The sequence below is a fragment of the Crinia signifera genome, chromosome 1, assembly GCF_055691185.1.
Source record: "Crinia signifera chromosome 1, ASM5569118v1, whole genome shotgun sequence".
NCBI classification, from domain to species: Eukaryota; Metazoa; Chordata; class Amphibia; order Anura; family Myobatrachidae; genus Crinia; species Crinia signifera.
The window spans coordinates 199,735,914-199,744,623 of NC_139217.1; positions in this window are offsets into that span (position 1 = coordinate 199,735,914).

The following is an 8,710-nucleotide window of genomic DNA, read 5'->3' on the forward strand; positions in this document are numbered from 1 at the left end:
AAATGGAGCCCGTCAAAGCCTAGCATGGTAGTCCCTCAGATGAAGATTAGAAGAAGGAAGAATGTTTGGTGTCAAGCCAGAAGGTGGTAACCACGGATGCCAGTCAGACAGGCTGGGGGTTGGTCTGCGGGGACTGCATGGTTCAAGGGGTCTGGCCCCAAGGAACAAGTCTCAAACACTCAAACGTCAGAGAGATGAGGGCAGTGCTGATGGCCTGCAAACACCTACAAACCTGCTGGTAGGAAGGGATGTTGTCATAAGGTCCGACAATAAGTCTGTTGTATCCTACCTAAACAGGCAAGGGGGGACAAAGAGTCGAGAGCTCATGTCAGAAGCCTCAAAAGTAATGGCCTGGGCAGAGAGTCAAGTGACCAGTCATACAGCAGTGTTTGTGGAAGGCAAGGAGAATCTACAAGCAGACAGCCTCAGCAGGCAGCTCATATGGCCAGGAGAGTGGGAGTTGTCTCAAGAAGTGTTCAACCAAATTATAGGGATGTGGGGTCGGCCTCAAGTGGACCTAACGGCCACAGGGATGAATTCAAAACTCCGAAGGTTCTTCTCGACGTTGGGACCCACAGGCAGAACAAGATGCACTGACATCTGTATGGGAAGCAAAGTTAGTGTATGTGTTTCCGCCTTTTCCGATAATAGCGAGACTGTTGAGAAAAATCCAACAGGAGAAAGTGACCGTAATAGCAATACTCCCATACTGGCCGAGGAGACCATGGTTCTCCAAACTACTGGAGATGGCGGTAGAGGATCCGTGGAGGCTACCGGATCTGGACAATTTAATAGGTCAGAACAAGTTATGGAGAGCACAGCCGCCTACCTGGAAATTGACGGCGTGGTTGCTGAAACCCAGATGCTAGAAAGGAAAGGGTTTTCCAGGAAAGTAATGAGTACTTTACTCAAGGCCAGAAAAATGTCTACCTCTATTACTTCCCATAGAATTTGGAGGAAATATGTGGAATTCTGTAGGTTAAAGAACAGTCAAACTAAGGATGTGGTAGTGGTGCTAGAGTTTATTCAGCTAGGGCTGGATAAGAACTTGTCAGTCAGCTCTATTAAAGTGCACATTTCGGCTTTGTCAGCTATGTTAGACTGGAAGCTAGCTGACAATAAATACATCCAGAGGTTCATACAAGCAGCAAAACGTATAAAGCCTTCGTTTCATAACCCGCTAGCACCCTTGGACCTTAAATTGTTGTCAAATACGTTAATAGAGGCTCCATTTGAGCCACTTCAGGAAATATCCCTAAAAATGCTAACTATTAAAGTCGTCTTCTTAGTAGCAATTACGTCTGCAAGAAGAGTGTCATAAATTCAAGCTCTTTGGTCAGAGCAACCTTTCCTTTATTTTTTTCCCAAAAAAGTATTGCTAAGAACTAATCCTCAGTTTCTTCCTAAAGTGGTTTCCACATTTCATATTAATCAGGAGATTATCCTTCCTTCTTTCTGCAAGAATCCCAGTAATTCAAAAGAAGAGAGACTACATAAACTGGATGTAGTTAGGGCATTAAAAATGTATTTGGAGAGAACAAAATCTCATAAACAGAAAGGTTGTTCATACTGACTGAAGGGAAGAATAAAGGACCTATTTACCTAGGAGCCAGTAAAGCCACAATTTCAAGGTGGATCAGGACTTGTATTTTAGAAGCAAACAAAGTTAGAGGTCAACTACCACCTGTTGGTTTAAAGGCTCATTCAACAAGAGCAATGTCGGCCTCCTGGCCAGAAAAGGGGGCAGCTTCAATTCAAGAATTATGTAAGGCAGCGTGCTTTCCTCGGTACACACGTTCACCAAACATTACAGAATGGATGTAACGGCGTCAGCAGATGCCCGGTTTGGTAGAAAGGTACTGAGTGCAGTAGTTTAAAGTTAAGGTGAAGTAACCGTATATTATTTATGCCCACCCAGTGTGGTAACTGCTTGGGTATTACCCATGAGTTGGCTGCCATGGGGAGGTAAAGTACAGATTCCTACCTGTTAATATGCTTTCCTCTACTCCACCATGGCAGCATTATCCCGCCCAGTTGTGGTGGCAGAAGTTATAAGTGTATGTATTATGCTGTTTAATCAAGACACTGAGGCCTAAGGAGGAGGAGCTTTAAATAGGGGCCAGTGCTCTTTTTTTTGTTTCCTTCCAGAGTACTACCCTTCAGGACTTAACCCCATGAGTTGGCTGCCATGGTGGAGTAGAGGAAAGCATATTAACAGGTAGGAATCTGTACTTTAGACCCGTTTCTACTGAAAATAGGTACAGGTGGGTTCAGAATTATTCTGGATCTAAAGCTCCTAAATTATTTTGTCAGGATAAGAAAATTTCAGATGGAGACTTTAAAGACCATACTGGCAGGTCTCAAAAGAAAGTGCTTTCCTGGCATCAATAGATCTGAAAGATGTGTTCTATATTATATACCAGTCAGTCAAGTAGACAGGAAGTTTCTATGATTCTGTATGCAGGACTAATGTCTCCGATTTACCTGCCTACCCTTTGGCCTAGATGCATTGACAAGAATATTTACAAAGGTTCTAATTACCTTGATCAAACATCTGGGAGAGCAGCGTATTCAGATTGCCCATATGCATATATGAACCATCAAGGGGGAGCCATAAGCGGTCTATTAATGGAGACTACAGCAAAGATATCCTGCTCTGAGTAAGATCTTTAACAGCGGTATATATTCCCGGACGAGAGCATGCATTAGCAGATTTCACAGCAGGAGCAAAATCATTCTTTGAGAAGGGGAATTGAGCAACAGATTTCCTGTGGTTCATAAACAAGTTTGGGCAGCCAGATGTGGACCTGATGGCAAATTATGTCAACAAGAAGGCAGACACATTATGTTCCAGAGATTATCTTTGCAGAATGTCTGCAGTGGACACATTTTTTAATATCTTATAGTAAGTTGCATCCTGAAGGCAGTATCGTCAAGTAGAGGTTATAGCGGTCCTCCCACTTTTGGCCAAGTGAAGTGTGGTTGACAACACCCTTGAAAAAGGCAACGCAGGAACCCTGTAAATTGCCAATCATGCCAGACCTTGTACATCGGAGACAGATTTACCATCCAGATCCAGCAAGATGAGGCTTGGAGCTTGAAGGGAACCTGTTGAGACGAGGGATTGTCAGAGTATGTAATCCAGATTCTATTACATGGAAGGAAGTTTTTTCTCGTGCATATTATAAAGTCCAGCAAAGATTATTGCTTGGAGGGGGGGGGCTCTGAAAGATCATGAACGCGACAATGACGCAAGTCCTACAATTCCAGCGCAATGGTTTCTCACTAAGTCTAATTCTTTCACCCTTAGATAGTGGCCCTAAGTATACTAGATAGGAGACTAGCAGATGGTAGTTTAATTAAGAAATTCTGCTACACCATTTAAAATAATGCATCCTCCCATCAAATCATTTGTGGCTCCTCGGGACTTGAATCTAGGTCTTGCGCATTAATGAAACAACCCATCTTCAAGGGGAACGAGCACACTTAGTGAGAAGTGTGGATGCTTCATTAGTAAATATTTAAACTAGCAAAGGGGAGCAGTAAACCAAATAAGAATAAAGAAATCTGCTCCCCCAACCTAGAGGTATTGAGGGAAATTTACTAATGTGTATTCAACTTCACATGTGATGTTGCTATAAAATACACATCTTGTTAAATTTCCCCCATTGTCTTTGCAGGCAAATGGAAAAGGAAGCCTATAGATAGATAATGCAACAGAAGATAATGCTGATCAAAACCGAATAGATATAGGCAGAGAGCTGAACATAGCACCAGGAGAAGCACAAGAACAAGAGCTATGCGTGCAAATGCTAGGACCTTAGGAAATAAAAACCCAGAACTAATTGCAATAATGACAAAGGATGAACTGGATATTGTGGCTATTACAGAGTCATGGTGCAATGAGAATCATGACTGGGACATAGCTATACCTGGATATACTTTTATTTAGGAAGGACAGAATGGGAAGTCCCAGTGCACAAAAGTTGAAGGTAAGTAATCACTGACCTGTAAACCTTACATCAGTAGTAGTAAAATTATTGGAAACACTCTTAAAACACCCTGGCTAGACGCTTTTAGCTCAAGCTCCCGAACTGGCATCCCCAGACAGCCTCTTTTCCCCTCCAAATATCCTCTCACCCCCTTGCCTCACCCCATCCATACCTTCCAGTGCCCCGACCGCTGCTGACCCTGTCGCGGAGAGCACTTTTTAGTGCTCTTGCGGGTTGCGGCCTGGGCGCGGGGTCGGAGCCGGGACCTCAAGTAGTGCAGAGGGGCCGGACATCGAGTACCCGACGAGCAGGGGACCGCGGCCTGCACCAAGATCGTGATCCAGCCAAACTCCTCAACCCACCTGCGCCTTCCCCTACCGTAGCGCTAGGAGATCTGAGGCGCATCAGCCAACTACCGGAGCTCAGGACAGCGCCAGAGCCAGAGGGAGGGGGGCGGACCTGCTGCTTGACACCCGCCGCATCCGTCGTGAGAGGCACCGGGGACACCAGGCAGAGTAGTAAGTACCCGCCGGGGGACCCTACAGCATGGCGTGCAGACTCCGGGGGGAGCGGGAGGCCGCCGCCATTATACCACCACCACCATCTTGGGACTGGCGCGGCCCGGAGCTTTGAACCCCCAGGGTCTGCAATAAAGGGCAATACCTCCCAAAATCTCCCAGGGCTGCTCTCCTGGCTGACCTCATAATAGTGCCTGACCTCTCTTCAGGTTTCCCACAATACTCGGAACCTGCTTTGGGAGTACTTACAACATTCTGCAGAACAGGGAGAAGTGCAGCTTTTGGCTCCCCTACGTGGTGCATCTCTCCTGTGCCACCCGACCCAGACACTCCCTCTTGTATACCCCACACACCACTTCATCTGTCCCCCCTCTAATACCCCTGGTACATAGAACCACTTCTTGCACATAAGAGGGTTGTGGACATTGTATTTACCAGCATTAATGCAAATGTAAAGCAAAGCCCAACTCCTGGGCATTGAAGTATTATAAGCCTGAAGTGATTCCACTTGTTATACGAGACTGCCCTCTAGTGGTGGCTAAATTTAACTGCAGCCAGTGTATTTAAACAAACATCAGCAGATCAGGCTGGCTTTTCACAACTCACTCAGCTAACTTACCGAGAGATCGCCTGACGACCTGCTGTCATTGATTAATGGGCGCAGACTTTGTGCCTAGATAGGAAGCATAGAAGCCTTCCTCTAAACATGCTACATCCCAACTGAAGATGCTATTCTGAAACCAGGCCCTTGGGAGTCACCGCCTGTTATGACAATGCTACTTTGATATGATCGCAGTCTGAGACCTCCCTCCCAGACCCAAGATTCAGCTTCTCTACACTTGCATGCTAGTATGGTCAAAAATAAAAAATCTGCTCAGAAAGGTACCACACCTCTCCCTAAAGAAAACATGTCTCAGACAGATATGAGACCGTTCCTGCAATCCACCACCTCCCGACAAAGTGATGAATCACCAGCACCTGCATCACCAGTTCCCCCACTGGCTACCCAGGCCTCACTGCTGTTAACGGAACTCTCAGAAATCAGAGAAGCCCTGTCTTACATGAAGGCTCTCCCAATGAAGCAGGACATTCAACATACTTTCCGTCAAGAAATAGCCACCATCCAACAAGATCTCTCCCAACTTTCCCATCGTACGGCCACCCTGGAAGTACACCAGGAGGAAACATACACCTTTTGCAATTCTCTTTCAGAGATTATCCACCCCCAACCTGCTGAGATCCGCTCCCTCCAAATGCATCTGACAGATCTGGACAACAGAGGGAGGAGAAACAACCTCCGCATACTGGGTCTGCCTGAAGATATCACCCAGGAAAGCCTTCCCGATGCCCTCACTAAGATATTCAACGAGATACTGGGAAATGACCCCTCTGAAACTATACTTCTAGACAGAGCGCACCGCGCACTTAGACCCAGAGGCTCCCCGTCGGATCGCCCGCGGGATGTGATCTGCCGTTTACACTACTACTCACAAAAAGAGAACATCGTCCGCAAGATACGTCAGTTGGAGGGCGTGGATTTCAACGGCTCCAACATACAAATTTACCAAGACCTATCTTGGCACATCCTCCAACAGCGGAAGGCGCTGAGACCCCTCACCTTAGAACTCCGCAAGCGCCAACTGAAATACAAATGGGGCTTCCCCTTCAACCTTCAGGTGACCGCCGCCGGGAAATTGCACTCCCTGAACTCCTTCGATCTCACCTCGTTTTGCACAGTACTGGGCCTTCCAAGTCTTGATATACCTAACTGGGAGTTCACACATCCGGAGCCCCCCCCCCTTCGACGACCAGAACAAGATCGGCCCTGGCAAGAAGTTCGCCACACCAAAAAGAAACAAGGGCAAGCTTCAACTTCGCCAGACACCAGCCCCACCTGAAAACCTGAGGGGCCATCTTTGTTGACACTGTCTTCCACTCCTAGCCCATACTCAGGACTGGTGACTATACCAGTATAGTTGATTACTAAGTTAACTGTTTGCTTGTCGTTACAACCAACCCCTCTAAGTCCCTAAATGAAGGGATAGTTAATTTCCCCCTTTAAGTACCTTTTCAAATGTAAATTTACATAAGCTATTTTTATAGAATGTCTCACTTTGACTGCACTTACTTCAGCATATCATTGAATGTGCACTATATTTTGTTTACAGCGGTGACTCCTTTACCCCATACCCGCCTTAGGCTATATTGCCTCCTGGGTCGCTGGCAGGCCCCACCGCCAGTAGCCCCATAGCGGGAGTTTTTTCATTAATATTGTTGTTGTTTAATATGTTTCCTTGTACACCTTTCCTTTATGCTTTCCTCTTTCTTCCAAACTCCCCCTACCACCTGACCTTTCCCGAAACAGTAGACATTTCACCACACTTAACCATATATGACCACAACAGGTAAACTAAAGATCCTTTCGATCAATGCAAAAGGCCTTAATAGCCCAGAGAAAAGATCTAGCCTACTCAGGACCCTCTGGGCTGAAAGGGCAGATATCGCCATGATACAAGAAACCCACTTCGGATTATCTTCCCAAAACCCATCCATCTCCAACCGTCGCTTCCCCCTCGCCTACTATTGCAACATGCCCAATAGCAAATCTAAAGGGGTAGCAATTCTGTTTTCTAAAAATCTCCCACTCTCCGATATTTCTGTACAGAAAATAGTTCCTGGTAGAATCCTCCTTATCAAATGTAAGATCTCTACTCAACCCTACACGTTTGTAGTAGTCTATGCCCCCAACCAAGACCAGTATTCCTTCTTTCAAGCACGTATCACACGTTTAGACTCCTTTTTCGAAGGCACGGTAATTGTGGGGGGAGACTTTAATTGGACCATAGACCCAGTCAAAGACACATCCACCAGCTCCCGACGATTTTCTACCCAGAAATACCAAAAAGATAACAAAATTCTTCATGAGCTCCAGTTACCCGACTCCTGGAGAGTTCTAAACCCTACCGGCAGGAATTATTCATTTTATTCCCACCCCCACCAGACCTACTCACGTCTAGACTATCTATTCCTAAGCCATGGACACCTTCCTCTGCTTCTAGATGCATCCGTGGGCTCCATTACTTGGTCGGACTACGCTCCAATCAAAATGACTCTAGCGATCCCCCAACATACCCCCGGCCAGTGGACATGGAGGCTTAATGAATCTCTACTGCAGGACACGTATTGCAAATCGGAACTAGATAAAGCACTTTCAGACTATTTCAGTCTGAATGACACCGCAGATATATCCGCAATAACGTTATGGGGGGATGCAGTCAATTTGCCGGCGGTCGGTATCCCGACACTGGAATCCCGACCACCGAAATCCCGAAACTTTCTCCCTCCGTGGGTGTCTCTGACACCCATAGAGGGAGAACAAAATAGCGTGCCGAGCGTAGCGAGGCACCGGGCCCGCTGCGTGGCGAGCCCGGTGCCTCGCGACATCCCCCCATGTCGGGATTTCGGCGGTCGGGATTCCGACCGCCGGCATTACATATCGGATCCGTTATGGGAGGCACACAAATGCGTTATAAGGGGCAAACTGATACAGCTGGGCACATATACCAAGAAACAAAAAGCTGCTAGAATACTGGCACTACTGACTCATTGGAGCTTGCTCATTGAGAGAGAAGCTTGCAGACTTAAGTGACTTGTGAGTTGGAAACAGAAGCAGGTGAGTTAGAACACAGAAAAAGGTGCGTTTGAGCACAAAAGCCTAAACACATATTATTGTTATTACCATACAACTGATACAATGTTTGGCCTGGTGCAGTGCAGTGGATGTAATGCATTTGTTTTGAGGGAGACATTCTGGAGACTCGGCTGCTGTCCAATCTGCAAACAATTTTCTTTGCTACAGGAGGAGATAGCTAAACTGCATGCTGAGCTACTTAGGATGTCTGTGTCCTTGAAACCACCACTGCCTCAGAGAGCCCCCAGAAGACATTCTGCCTGGACTGCTGTGGGCTCTGAAAGGCAGAGACTTACAAAGGGCATCAGACACATTCCCCAAGTGGTCACACTGCAAAACTCATATGCTGCTCTTGCAAGGTTGGAATGTATGACCAACGTAGGCAATAAAGAACAGGAAGATATGAGGACTTCTACCTCTTCTAACTGTAGGACCAGGAAAATTTCACCTCCAAAAAGGACTGCACTTCTTTTGGGAGATTCCATCATTAGAGGAGTTGGTACTTGTGA